The 15,015-nt window shown below is 43.7% G+C and overlaps 1 long non-coding RNA gene across 3 annotated transcripts in view; it reads left to right on the forward strand.

Annotated features, from left to right (window-relative positions):
* The window catches only part of LOC110144273 (uncharacterized), a 63,366-nt gene that overhangs the window by 42,355 nt on the left and 5,996 nt on the right, over nucleotides 1–15,015 (forward strand). For all 3 annotated transcript variants that reach the window (XR_011490708.1, XR_011490707.1, XR_002315843.2), the window contains one exon: nucleotides 4,345–4,464. This is a non-coding gene — a long non-coding RNA (uncharacterized lncRNA). The remainder of the gene's footprint in view (nucleotides 1–4,344; nucleotides 4,465–15,015) is intronic.

Consider the following 15,015-nt stretch of genomic DNA (forward strand, 5'->3'; position numbering starts at 1 on the left):
AAAATTCTGTAAGGCAATTAGCCTCCGATTAAAAAATAAATTAATTAAAAACCAAAAAGAGTCCAGAAGAGCTTGGAAGGGTGAGTTTTCCAAGCAGTTTATCTGGGCACTTGCAAAACTTTTTTCCTGCCATGTTCATCGCCCTCCTCCCAAACTGGGAAGACACAACTTCAAGTGTACCTCCCTGTGCCAAGACCAGCCGTTAGAGTGCGCTGCCTAAGTTTTTCTGTCAAGGCAAGTCCTCTTGTTGAGACTTCTTTATATACAAAGACAAAGACCATATCCGTATGTGTAGATGAGAGATTCTCCACCCCAGCTTTCTTGAGCTTTTGAACCAGATGATTCTTTGTTGTGGGGAGCTGCTCTCTGTGCACTGCAGGGTAACTAGCAGTATCCTGTCCTCCTACCCACGAGAAGCCAGTAGCACCACCCTCATCTGTGACAGTCAAAACTGTCTCCAGACATTGCCGTCATCCCTTCACAATCACCCTCAATCGACAGCCACCAGCATAGATCCATGACAGTTTACGATTAAAGAATGCCCACCACCATCTGTGAGTAGGAGTGTACATTGGCACAAACCATTTCAAGAGTGATTTTGAAAGTAGGCTTTGGAAAGTCATCATTACAATATTCAAAATATTTTCATTTGGAAGAAAAAGAAAAGGATTTACTGTTTTTAGCCCCCGAAATAGAAAAAGATTCGTTAGGAATAAAGGTTTGACGGTGTATTAAAAGATTTTATTTTCCTTGAATGATAGGCACAGATCTGGTGGCTGCTAGCTCCCCCAAATCCCTGAAGCAACCGTATGCAGGAGAAGCCCTCCGGTAATTGATGGGAGGTGTGGGCAGCTGACTTAGTCTATACTTTATTTCCTGGACTACAGTGATTGGTCCAAGGCTGAGCCAATCAGAGTGCCTCACTTGGGTTCTTCTGACTAATCTGAGGGGGCCTGCTGGGGAACAAGGGCATCTCTTCTCTATGATCACAAAGAGGTAAAGACGTGAGCCCGGCATCTGATAGCCATGCCCCCACCCAGTGAAAAGCTGTTCCAAGAAAATGAAGCATAGAGAGCAGCATGGGTGAGAGACACAGAATCCTTTCGATGTTCCAGTCTCAAGTTCTGGCCGTCCCTGTGGCCAACTCCGGCCAGCGCATTCCTGTGGTCTCATTATGTTAGCCAGTTTATTAAAGCTAATTCATGTTGGATTTTTGTCTCTTGTAACCACTGGAATTTTTTATATACAATTTTTTTTTTTTTTTAATATTTATGTTTCTTTATTTGGCTGTGCCGGGTCGTAGTTGCCGCACGTGGGATCTTCGGTCTTCATTGTGGCACTTAGGATCTTTAGTTGTGGCAGTCGAACTCTTAGTTGCAGTATACAAGCTCTTCATTGCGGCATGTGGACTCTAGTTTCCTGACCAGGGATGGAACCCCGGGCCCGCTGCATTAGGAGCACCAGGTGCTTAGCCACTGCACCACCAGGGAATTTCCCAATTTGGGATTTTTATTTTTATTTTTTTAACTAAACTTTCTATTTTGTATTGGAATATAGCTGATTAGCAGTGTTGTGATAGTTTCAGGTGGACAGCAAAGGAATTCAGCCATACATATACCTGTATCCACTCTCAACCATTGAATTTTGACTAAGACACCTTAGCAAAGACATAAAGAGAATTCACATAATGAACAGGAACACTGGTAAAATTTTCACTCATAAATGTCCACATGGATACAAATCCACCTATTTTGTAAATTCTAGTGTGGCTCTGGAAAGCCCTAAGCAGATATGGCTGCCTCTTGCCCCATACAGATAAAAACCGCAATGACTCCCATTGGTTCAAAGGATTTATACCTCCTGAAGGTTTCACACTCATTATCTCATTTTCCTTCTACCAAAACTCAACCAGACAGGGAAGGAGACTTTAGCATCCCCATTTCCAGGTGAGAAAGTGGAGACACCATGTGGCTAAATGACTTTTTTATGTAATGCAGGGGTTGGAACGAGATCAGCAGTTCTTAAATTCAATCAGTCACGAACTGTGTCATAACTGATTTGATGCTGGTGGTTAAAGTACCGAAGCAAGAGAATGATTCATCTTTTTAAAAATAACACATTATCCTTGTAACAACCGAATTCTCACCAGCATTTGGTATGCTTTCCTGGCTAGGAGAAAAGGAGTGGGGTTGCAGCTGGCATAATCGGAATTCCCATGGGGGTGTTGTGCATGTGAATAGTCAACCATGTGCATTCCAACAGTTTGGGGGAAAAAAAAAGTTGAGAGTTAATGGATAAGCCAGGCCTGGAGGTTGCTTCCAGCTCTAAAACTGGATGATTCACCCAAAATAAACTGTGAGTTGATGGCATACAAGATCAAAACAAACCACTTTTCCCTGTCCATGGATCTTATTAAGGATCACTTACTTTCAAGAGTTGTAGGTTGATCATAAGATGTATTGTACAAAACAGGACGGTTTTGTTTTTAAATATTTATTTATTCAGCTGTCCCCGGTCTTAGTTGCAGCACACAGCATCTTCAGTCTTCATTGCAGCATGGGGGATCTTTAGTGGATTAGCTGCAGCATGTGGGATCTAGTTCCCACAGGGATGGAACCCAGGCTCCCTGCATCGGACGCACGGAGTCTTAGTGACCGGACCACCAGAGAAGTCCCCAAACCAGGATAGTTTTAGGAGCCAAAGGGGCATCAATGGAATGGAACATCAGGACAGCATATTAAACGGGAATTATGTTGAACAAATCAGGACTAGAATCACCCTATGTATATGTAATGCAAGATGTGTATGCTTCAGTCGTGTCTGACTCTTTGCGACCCTGTGGACTGTAGGCTGCTAGGCTCATCTGTCCATGGGATTCTCCAGACTAGAATACTGGATTGGGTTGCCATGCTCGCCTCCAGGGGATCTTCCCAACCCAGGGATTGAACCCAGGCCTCTTATGTCTCCGGATTTGGCAGGCGGGTTCTCTACCACTAGCACCACCTGGGAAGCCCCAAGTACATTTACCGAACTGGAAACTGCCAGACCTGCCCCAAGGAACATCATTCTAATGGTGAATTGGATGTGTTTTGGTTTCAGTTCCCCCAAAAGCAGACTCTAAGACAAGGATTTTGGTGCAAGTAGTTGATTAAGGAGGTGAAGGAGAGTGGGGAAGTGAGGCAGGGGAAGAAAGGTAGCCAATAAGAGTATATCCTCAAAAAAAAAAAAAAAAAAACAGTATATGGAAAGGAAAAAAAGAGTATGTCCTCAAGCCAGCAACTTGCTGAGGCCAACTGCAATAGAATACCCGAGCTTGTCACAGAGATGTGCCACCCAACATTCCCCCTTTAAGGAAGGGCTTGCTGTTCACTCGCAGGGAGTGGGGTCAGCAGATGGCCCCCAAGCTCCTTCAGGGTCTGTCTTAGGAGCAGAACTGCCTTGCTCAAGGTCACACCCTTTCCAGAGCAGCCTGCACTGCTGAGCAACCAAGGCAAGGCTGTGAAGGGTGCCCGTCTCCTCCAGATGCGGGGCACTCTGATGGGCAGTGCTCACTCCACACCTTCTCCCTGGGTTGGCCAAGACTTTGTCAAGCTGGTACTACAGCCAGACTTTTCCTTGCCTTCCAGAGGGGCTAATCCCTAATAAAAACCCTGTAAGTATCTTCTTGCAGAGAACCAATCCCAAAGCCATTCCTCTAGGGAAACTCAGTGTATTAATAATTTTTTTAATACCTTAAAAGTATTTATTTATTTATTTATTTGGCTGTTTCATGTCTTAGTCACCACACTCAGGATCTTCAGTGTCTGTTTTGGCCTCCGGGTTCTTTTAGTTTCAGAAGGCAGAGTCTTCATTTGCAGCATGTGGAATCTTTAGTTGCAGCAAGTAAACTCTTACTTGTAGCACATGGGATCAGGTTCCCTGACCTGGGATCAAACCTGGGCCCCCTGCATTGGGAACACAGAGTCTTACCCACTGGACCACCAGGGAAGTCCCTAATCATGTTTGTTCATTTGTTTTTTTAATTTTCTATATCTTATGAGGTTGTGACATCTTGGGGGACCTTGCAGATTAGAGGAGAGACTGCATTTATAGGGCTAGCTAATCCCTTAGAGGAGGTGGATTGCTTGCTGGAACATGTCTAGTCATGCAAAGGCCATCTGACTCAGTGTCATATCCAACCCACCTGCTTATCTAACTCACACACCAAGCCAATAGTTGCTACCCCCTAATCACCCCGGAATCAGGTACCAGACAACCGAAGACAGCTCCTATGCCCTAGAGTCCGCTGGGATTGCGCAAAGGAGCCCATCCTAAATGGTGTACGCTGTCTCTCCTTTTCTGCAGACACTCTAGTAAAGGCTGTGGCTTAGGCTTTCCAATAATTCCTGCTTCTGCCTCCTGATCAAGACCTGACCCCTCCCCTGTGGCCCTGAGTGGCGTGGTGTGTCCCCTTCTCTCAGGAAGGTAAGTAATAAACAATCCATTCAGTGGCACTGGCTTCTCCATGTCATTACTCAATCAGAGAATTGCCCCTAGCACCTTTGTTTAAAACTGCCTCCAATCTGAAATTCTTCAAAAGGTGAAGAAACAAATGAAAGCAGCCAGTTTGAAAAGTTCAAACTGTATGATTCCAACTACATGACATTCCGGAAAAGACTATAGTCAAAAGTAAAAAGGATTCTAGTAAAAAGAGACAGGAAGAGATCAATGGTTTTCAGCACTTTGGAGGTGGGAGGGAAGGATGAATAAGTAAAGCACAGAGGATCTTCAGGGCAGTGAAAATACTCTGTGTGAAACTATAATAACAGACATATAACATTACATATTTGTCAAAAGCTATACCACTGTATAGCACAAAGAAGGACCGTAGTATAAACTAAGGGCTTTAGTTAATAATTATGTATCAATATAAATTAAAAATAACCCTGAATCAATATTGGCTCAGCAATTATAACAAATATATCACACTAATGTATGATGTCACTAAGAGGGGAAATTGTGAGCAGAAGGGAGAAGAGGTATATGACAACTCTCTGTGCCTGCCTGCCTGCCAAGTTACTATAGTCGTGTCCGACTCTTTGTGACCCCATGAACCGTCCTACCAGGCTCCTCTGTCCATGGGATTCCCCAAGGCAAGGATATTAGAGTGGGTTGCCATCTCCTCCTCCAGGGGATCTTCCCAACCCAGGGACTGAACCCACATCTCCTATGTTTACCACATTGGCAGGCAGGTTCTTTACACTAGTACCACCTAGGAAGCCCAGCAGCTCTTTGTACTATCTGCTCAATCTTCTGTAAACCTAAAACTGTTCTCAAAGCAAAAGTATGTGAAAGAAGAAAGATGGTGGGGGCAGGGGGGAAGATCGATGTTTGCTCCAGGACAGGTATATCTGGGCTCAGACAGGACAGGGGGAAATTTAAATGAAAAAAATAATAATAGAGGTAACCCACAAGATACCACTTCATAGTCATTAGGATGGCTATGAAAGTAAAAGTAAAAGTCGCTCAGTCATGTCCGACTCTTTGTGACCCCATGGACTGTAGCCTGCCAGGCTCCTCTGTCCATGGGGATTCTCTAGGCCAGAATATTGAAATAGGTTGCCATTTCCTTCTCCAGGGGATCTTCCCAACCCAGGGACCAAACCCAGGTCTGCTGCATTGCAGGCTGATTCTTTACCATCTGAGCCACTTTATTATTTTTTAATATTTATTTATTTGATTGCGCCGGGTCTTAGTTATGGCATGCAGATCTCCAGTCTTTCGTTGTGGCATGTGAACTCTTAGTTGCAGCATATGGGAGCTAGTTCCCTGACCAGCAACTGAACCCAGGTCCCCTCCATTGGGAGCGCAGAGTCTTAGCCACTGAACCACCAGGGAAGTCCCAGGATGGCTATGGTTTAAACACACACACAGAATAACAAGTATTAGTGAGAATGTGGAGAAATTAGAATTCTCATACATTGCTGATGGGAATGTAAAATGAGTATAATCATTTTGGAGAACAGGTGATTCTCATATGACCTAGAAATTCCAATCCTAGGTAAGTACCCAAAGAAATGGAAAGTGAGGACTTGAACAGATTATTTGTATGTAGGTGTTCATTGCAACCTTATTCACAATAGCCAAAAAGTAGAAACGGCCAAGTGTCTGTCCATGGATGAATGGATAAATGAAGTGTGGTGTATCCATACACCAATGGAATATTCTTCAGCCATGAAAAAGGAAGTATTGATACATGGTACAACATAGTGAAACTTAAGATCATTTCTGGTAAGCGAAAGAAGCCAGATTGGAAAGGTGACATAGTCTATGGCCATACCACCCTGAACGCGCCCGATCTCCTCTGGAAAGGTGACATATCATATGATTCCATTTATATGGTATGTCTAAAATAGACAAATCCACAGAGATGAGTGGTTGCCAGAAGCTGGGAAGAGCGGGGAATAGGAAATGACTGCTAATGGTATTGGAGTCTTTGGGGGGCAAAGGAACAGTTTTGGAATTAGATAATGGTGATAGTTGCATAACATAGTGAATATACTAAAAACCACTGCCTGCAATGCAGGAGTTGCAGGCAGATGCGAGTACTATCCCCTGCTTGGGAAGAACTCCTGGAGGAGAGCATGGCAACCCCCTCCAGTATTCTTGCCTGGAGAATCCCATGGACAGAGGAGCCTGGCGGGCTACAGTCCATAGGGTCACAAAGAGTCAGACATGGCTGATGCGACTGAACACGCACTCACTGGTTCATTCACTTTGAAAAGGGTGAACTTGGGCCAGACTTGCCCTCTGCGATGGCCTGTACTCTGTCCTTGGAGTGTGTTTCTCTCTAAATAAATCCACTTCTTACTTATCAAAAAAAAGTATGAACTTTATGTTATTCAAATTATATCTTAATTTAAATACCCATAAATAAAAGAAGTGCCAAACGATTTCTCTCTCCTCCTTTGCTAAGATCTATATGAAAATGGAGCTTCCTAGAAGTAACCTACTTATGGGTAATGCCGATCTGTTAAGTGGGAAAAAAAATTTGTCTTTCAGAGGCTACGCTTTAATTTCTACCTAGTGTTTTATTAAAACTACTAGGGAAATGTCACAGCCAAAAATGAAAAAGGAGGGGTGATGTGATAGCTCAAAAAAAACCCCAATCCAGATACCTGCCTATAACCCGCCACTTAAACAACAACTTCTTTCTTTCCTGTTTCTTTTTTCCCTTCCTTTCTCTGTGCTGAGTCTTAGTTGCAGCATGTGGGATCTTCAGTCGCAGGACATGGGATCTAGTTCCCTGACCAGGGATCGAACCTGGGTCCCCTATGTTGGGAATGTGGAGTCTTAGCCACTGGACTCCATCAGGGAGGTCCAACAATTTCTGATTCATGAGATATAAAGCAGTCACTCAGTTTCTAGCACCTGAGTTTCCTGGGGAACCCAGTTTCTCAATAGGAGTGTTATGAGAACAATTTGCCAGGACACCTACAAGCAAAGATTCGGTTCACAAACAGGCTGCATTTGAGTTACCGTTGGGTGTTCTGAGATGCACAGAGCCTGCTGGATATACACTTTACAACACCATCTCTAGATCTATCTTTAGTTCCTGCCTCCCAGCCTTTTACACTCATGAAAATAAGTGCATCCACATGATAAGGGCAATTTTGCCCTTAGAAAACACATAATTCCAGTATGCTGATGGATTTCTAAATGGTGATCCATGGGAACCCTTATGGATATAGGTGTTCCAAGTCCCATTCTTTCATTTAACAAACATTGGCTGAGCATCTGCTATGTGCAGGCAATATTTTAAGCTCTGGGTTCAAGAAAGAAGGCACCAGAGAGTCCTGTGCCTCTATTTCTGCTCACAGAGTCAGTTTATAAACCCACTGCATAACTTTGTGATACTCGACAGGACAATAATCAAATGCCTTCAATGTGCCCTGCAGAATGCTAGAAGCAGGTAAAAGAGGCCCTGGTCCAAAAAGTTCACAGAAGGGGAAAATGGCCAATAAATAAAGGGAAAATGTTAAACCTTGCTAGTGTTTATTTATTTATGCGCTGCTGTGTTCCAAAAAAAAAAGGTTTAAGGCAGCTTACAAGGATACATAAAACACAGCCAGATTGCATAAATTGTAAGTGGGAGAGAAGGGAGAGAAATAAAAACAAGAAGGAGGACTGCAAATGGGGCCAAAAATGAGACTATGTGATAACTTCCTCTATTCTAGATGCTTCTGGGGTCCTGCCCAGAGTCCCTCAGTCCTAACCTCTGTACACAAAAGGATGCTCATTGCTACACCTGTGACTCTCTGAATGAGGGCTTTGCTCTGGCTTGGAAGGACACCTGGCCAGCAAGCAGTATGGCCCGGAAGTCGCAAGGAGTTTCTGTCTCTAGAAACGGCCCCGCCCAGTGATGGATGGAGTTGGTAGATGAATATCTCTGCTTCCTCTCCTTCCGTGGAGCCTCCCAGTGCCCCCCGCCAAGGATGCTGAGCTCCAGTTGCCCATAGCAGGAATTCGCTTGCCACATGCCCCTCTTCCTTTCTGTGTCTCCCTTTCCATCCTACCTACTGTGCTTCCTGGAATCATCTCCCAAATAAACTACCTGCCCTTGAATCCTTGTCTCAGAATGAGCTTCGTGGGGAACCCAACCCAATATAGCTCACCATACTCTCATCTGCTATGTATTGAACCTGTACCCCCCTGCATCGGAAGGTGGATTCTTAGCCACTGGACCGCCGGGGACGTCCTTATGCCTTGTTTTGAGTTTTTGTTTGACTGATCTTGTCTTTCCTTTCGGGCTTCCCAGGTGGCTCAGTGGGTAAAGAATCTGCCTGCAATGCAGGAGACCTGGGTTTGATCCCTGGGTCAGGAAGATCCCCTGAAGGAGGGCAGGCCCCACTCCAGTATTCTTGCCTGGAGAATCTTCGTGGACAGAGGAGCCTGGGCGGCTACAGTCCATGGGGTTGAAAAGAGTTGGACACGACTTTTGATGAATTATCTCCTAGTGGTGGGGGGCAGGGGAGGTGGCCCTTGGGCCCTTGGTGCAAATAGCATACATTCAAGGTGTCTTGGTATATAGCAGTATTAACTAAAATACTACTGAATACTGGAGGACATCTACCCAAACTGATCAGTTCTTCTTTCTGGCAATTATAGAACAGGGTCAGCTCTCCACTGATGCTACCGCTGGATCATCTATATGAAAAAAAAAAAAAAAGCATCTGTTACTCTTGTGGTCTAAAACCACCAAAGGCTCCCCATTACCCATAAAATAAAATGTAGATTTCTTAACATGACCTACTGGCTCCTGCTTGCCAGTCCTGTCTCCTCTTCTTTTCCCTTTTGCTCACCACATCCTCAGCATATGACTTCCTTTCTGTTCCTCAAACACACCAAACTCTTTCCCTTCAAGCCCTTTGCTTTGCAGAGTGTGCCTTCTGCCCGCACTGCTCTTCCCGTGGCCATTTGTGTGGCTGACTCCTTTTTCTGCAAATGTAGTTGTCCTCCCAGAGAGATTGCCCAGTTACCTAAATTAGACACAGTGTACACACACACACACACACACACACACACACACACTCCCCGCCGTTTGATAAAGTTACTCTTTATTGAGTCACTATATTGATACATTGATATTCATTTTTTTCCCACAGAACGTGTCAGAATTGGTGCTTATCTTATTCATTGGTTTCTGTCTTTTTTCACTGGAATGTAAGCTTCATTCAAGGACAGGCATCTTGTTTGGTTTTTAGTTCCTAAACATGCAGCAGCAAACACAGTGCACATAGTGTCCACTCGATATGTTGATGAGTGAATATACATAAATAAGTGCTTATTTTCTGTTCTCAATAGCAGAAAAGTGCATACTTTTAGTTCATTCAAAACTGAGAGTGAAAAAAAAACTGAGAGTGTATATCAATATGTATGTCTTAAAAAAGCAGGGAGGCCAGAAAGCATCCCTTATTTTTCCCACTTAAAATATTTTAGTGATTGTATCATAAGACATTTCCCAGTGATTCTAACTTCATATGAGCAGCAGTAATTGGCAGGAGAGGAGGAAACCTTCATAGAATTTCCACAGCTTAACTGGTAACCAATTCTGGTCCAGGCTGAAGTCTAAGGAAAGGTCAATAAAATTGCAAACACTGTTTCTAACCTACTTTTTCACAGGATAGCAAAATTATATATAAAAGTTCATGGTGGGGGACTCCCCTGGAGGTTCAGTGGTTGGGACTCCGTGCTTCCACTGCAGGGGGCACAGGTTTGATCCCTGGCTGGGGAGCCAGGATCCCTCATGCTGCTTGAGGAGTGGACCAAAAAAAAAAATGTTCACAGTAGGTAGTTAAAAAGTTTTCTAAATTAGTATCTAGTTTGAATTAGATCTTTTGATAGACCAATATTGTCCAGTAGAAATAAATGTCAGTCACATGCATTATTTTTTTCCCCACATGCCTAATTTTAAATTTTCTAGTAGCCACAATGGAAAGAATAAGAAAAAGTTGAAATTAACTTTAGCAATACATTTTATTAAACTTAATATTTCTAACAGTGTTATTTCATTATTAATCAATATTTTTTAAAGATAAATAAGATCTTTTACATTTTTTCTTACTTTGTAGCGTACCTCAATTGAGATGATACATTTGTTGTTTTTTTGGTCATACTCTATGGTTTCTGGGATCTTCATTCCCTGACCAGGGATGGAACCTGGGCCCCAGCACTGAAAGCACACAGTCCTAACTGCTGGACCACCGAGAAATTCCCAAGATGATAAGTTTGAATTAGAAGTTATTGTTCTGTATTTATTTTATTTTTTAAAACATTTTTTTATATGGACCATTTTTAAGTCTTTACCGAGTTTGTTACAATACTACTTCTGTTGTTTATGTTCTGATTTTTTGGCTATGAGGTTTGTGGGATCTCCACTCCCCCACCAGGGAGCAGACCTGCACCCCAGCTTTGGAAGGTGAAGTCTTAACCACTGAACTGTCAGTAAAGCCTCTACTCCTCTGTGGTTAGATAAAAAATGTAGAGTTGAAAAAGTAGATTCATAGACCCAAGGAATTCCAAACATATTTAAAAGGTTTTCCAATAGTGGAGTCAAGTATCAATTTTAAAATCTAACATGGGGACTTCCCTGGTGGTCCAGTGGCTAAGACTCTGTACTCCCAATGCAGGCGGCCTGGGGTTTGATCCCCGATCAGGGAACTAGGCCACGCATGCTGCAAGTAAGACCCAGGGCAGTCAAATAATTAAAAATAAAATAAAATAAAGTCTAACATGGAAATTGATAACATTATGCTAAATAGAAGAAACCAGACACAAAAGGTCACATAGTGTATGATTCTGTTTATATGAAATGTCCAGAGTAGGTTAAACCATAGAAATAGAACATCGAATGGTACTCCTCCTGGGGGGGAGGGGAGAGTGATGAGTACTTGCTTAAAGGATATGAGGTCTTTGGTGGGGGTGATGAACTGTTTTGAAACTTGATGGAGGTGGCCGCACAACAGCATGTGCTGTGCTAAGTGTCCGACTCTGCGACCCCATGGGCTGCGGCCCACCAGGCTCCTCTGTCCGTGGAATTCTCCAGGCAAGAACACTGGAGTGGGTTGCTGCAGGCTCCTCCAAGGGCTCTTCCCAACCCAGGGATCAAACTCGCAGCTCTTATATCTAACCTGCATTAGCAGGGGGGTTCTTTACCTCTAGGGCCACCTGGGAAGCCCAACTTGGAGTTGTTTATCTTTAAATGTTTAAATTTTTGTTATGTGACTTTGACCTCAATGTACACATTTGAAAGGAGTACAATTTAATTAAAATTATGATATCAGTTCCACCGTCCCACTAGCCCCAATCCAAGTACTCAACAGCAGTAGAAGATGACATCACTCAACATGGGGCCAAAGCACTCCCATTCAGAGGCCGGGGCTTTTTAAATCATTTATTTCCCTTTTAACAGGACATGGCTTCCCAGCACTTCCTGAAAGTTTTCAAGGTGAAGTGCCCTAGTTTTCTTTAAGCACCACCTGGCAGCCGCTGAAGTGTCACGTTTCCATTTCACGAGAGCCAGCCACAAATCTGATTGCTACTGTTCCACATGATTAGCACGTTTTGGGTGACATTGTTAGGTTGGTCACACTTCTGAGCATGTTGTGATTCTTTAATAGTTTTTCTGAAGGGCGCCAGGCATCCAGAAGCTTGTGGCCTGTACTTCAAGAGACATTAGAAGTTATTCTAGCGGTCTGCAGAAGCTTTCCTCTCCAGGGAGCCGAGGAGAGCAGAGAAGGGAGGTCACAGAGAGGAGGTGCTGGGCTGAGACACACGTGAAGAGAGCAGTTGAAATGAGGAGGGCGCAAAACCCTAGGAAACTCCAGGGAGGATTCACAGGACTCTGAAGGCTCTGATCAGCTCTCCCGGTCCATCCCAAATGAATACCAGCAATTTGCTCTTTTCTCGCAACTCCCCAGAGAGAAAGATCCACAACCACTCTTGTTCTCTCCTTGCACTATATCATACCTCTAAGGTATCAAAAAGTGTTCCTCTAAGTCTTTCGTATCCAAAATGCTCCTATTAGTTTCTCTCTTTTCCTCTTGTAAACCTCCCAGCTAAGACTGGGAGGCCGTTCCCTGAATATCAGGACCCTTTACCTGGAAATATCTCCTTAGCATTTTCTCATTTTTGATGCTTCTATATCCCAATATGATTATTCAGTTTGTAGACTGGACTGTTTCTTCTCTCTCCATTTTCCTTGCTCCCCACTGCCTCCCCCCGCCCCTCCTTTATCATGTTGGAGAGAAAAGTAAATAAAGTTTCCACTGGTCAGTTTTTCCTTGGCCAGTCCTGTAGAGGAAATGGATTCAAATTCTACTTTTCTAATGCTGAAGTGATAGCTGTTACCATATATCTATGCCTCTTATTTATTTATAACACAAACAGTGGGTAGTTCCTTTAAACAGCAACAACAGTAAAATATAAATCATGGTGACGTATTCAATCCTGTTGCTGACAAAAGTGATATCTTTTATAGACACCTCAGAAGAAATGACATCCTCCCAAAGAATTGCTGTCCTTTTATCTCTTTTAAGGTTAAACTTGGCTGTATGCAATGTCTCACTTTTAAAAAACTTTTTTTGGCCACACTGTGCTCCAGGAGGGATCTTAGTTCCCTGACCAGAGATTGAGCCTATGCTCCCTGCATTGGAAGCACAGAGTCTTCCAGTGTCCCACTGGATAGCCGGGAAGTCCCTTGCTTGTAAAATTTTGACGGCAATTAACAGAAGTGTCCGGTGGTTAGTGTAAACCAAAGAAGAAAAACTGGATGAGAGAGAAAAGGAAGTTAATGAAAGGATGCTGGAGGTATTTTGTGGCATCAAAGGAAGAGCTGAACAATTGAAATTTATAAAAGGAAGAACCCAAGGGTGAGTCTTGAGAATTCGATAGCAGTTCATGTACTTCTCCAGAGCCCTGCCATGAAAGAGCACACCGCTTGGTTCCACCACTTGGTCTCCTGCTTCCTTGCTTTCTATTTCTGAGTTCAGATTCCTGGGAGAGAGCCCAGGGTGGGTCAGATGACTTTTAAGAGACTTGGTGCAAGCGAAAAATGAAACTAATGTTTAAGAGGGATGACATTTGATTTGCTCAAATGATATAAAACATGTAAGGTGAATTGTGTTTTCCGAAGATGGCTACGATCGTATCTACCACACACTCTTTTGCAATGTAACCTTGTCACTCCCTCATCAAGAGATGTTCTAATCCCTCCCCTTGAACCTGAGTTGCCTTGATGGCTCACTTGTAACCGATGCGAAAAGACCACACCAGTGACAAAGTGACAACAGTCCTTGTGTCTCACTGTTAGCGTTGACAGACAAAATACAGACACACTGCCAGCTTTGAATTGCAGATACCCAACAAATAATTTTCAGATAAACAATGACTATGCCCAAATGGGACATACTTACACTAAAAACAGTTGTTTATCAGAAATTCAAAGTTAACTGGGATTATTATGCTCCACTTCTGGCAATCTTATCCAGTTTCTATTCTCCCTTTCTTCCTTTTAGTAACAGTACCCACCCCCAAACCCAGGGGTTTTAGCCCAGCTAGAGATGGTTTCTTTGCCTCCCTTGCACTGGAAGTGGTCAGGTGACTAGTTCTTGTCAGCAGAATGGACTGGAAGTGAAGTAGGCCACTTCAGCAGCTTGCCCACCCAGTTCCTCCCCTTCCGTCCTTCCCACGGGGTCAAATGCTGACGCCGTGCTGGAGATCCAGCCTGCACCGTGTAGACACAGTCCCCGCCCGGCACAGCAGGGCAACGACACAGAAGGAACCGGGGTCCCCTTTCAGCTTCCTGGAGCAGAGCCGCCTAATCTTGGACCAACTCCTACCTGTGGACAAGAGCGTGAGAAAGAAGGAAATGTCTAACTTGATTAGCCCTCTGTATTTTGAGGTCTGTTTGTTTGCTCGAATGTTTATTTATTTATATTTATTTATTGGGCTGCACTGGGCCTTAGTTGCAGCACGTGGGATCTCTAGTTGTGGCTATGCAAAGTCTTAGTTGCAGCATGTGGGATCTAGTTCCCTGACCAGGGATCGAACTCCAGGCCCCCTGCATTGGGAGCATGGAGTCTTAGCCACTGGACCACCAGGGAAGTCCCAGGGTCTGTTTGTTATGGTAACTTATTCATGAAATAATAGAGCTGGGATCACTGCACTAGATCTGAATGGCCTTACAGTTCCTGCCTACAATCTAGGCATTCAGAAACCCAACAAGATCCAGTTTCCACACATGCAGGGAAGCTGAATTGTGTGCTTTTATCTGGGTTCTCATGAGGCAGCCTTTGAGATTTCTGCCTTCCTCATTTCCATTCATATGCTTGTGGTAATAGGAGACTATCTGTTTCTTGACACTAAAAGCCCCTAAAAAATTCTCCCCTTTAATCCTGCACTTTTCGCTTGTATGTGTCCTTTCTGTCTTCCCTGCTGAAGTGAGTTTCGTGAGGACCAGAATCACTATCTGTCTCT

The sequence above is a fragment of the Odocoileus virginianus genome, chromosome 12 (assembly GCF_023699985.2).
Source record: "Odocoileus virginianus isolate 20LAN1187 ecotype Illinois chromosome 12, Ovbor_1.2, whole genome shotgun sequence".
Taxonomy (NCBI): Eukaryota; Metazoa; Chordata; class Mammalia; order Artiodactyla; family Cervidae; genus Odocoileus; species Odocoileus virginianus.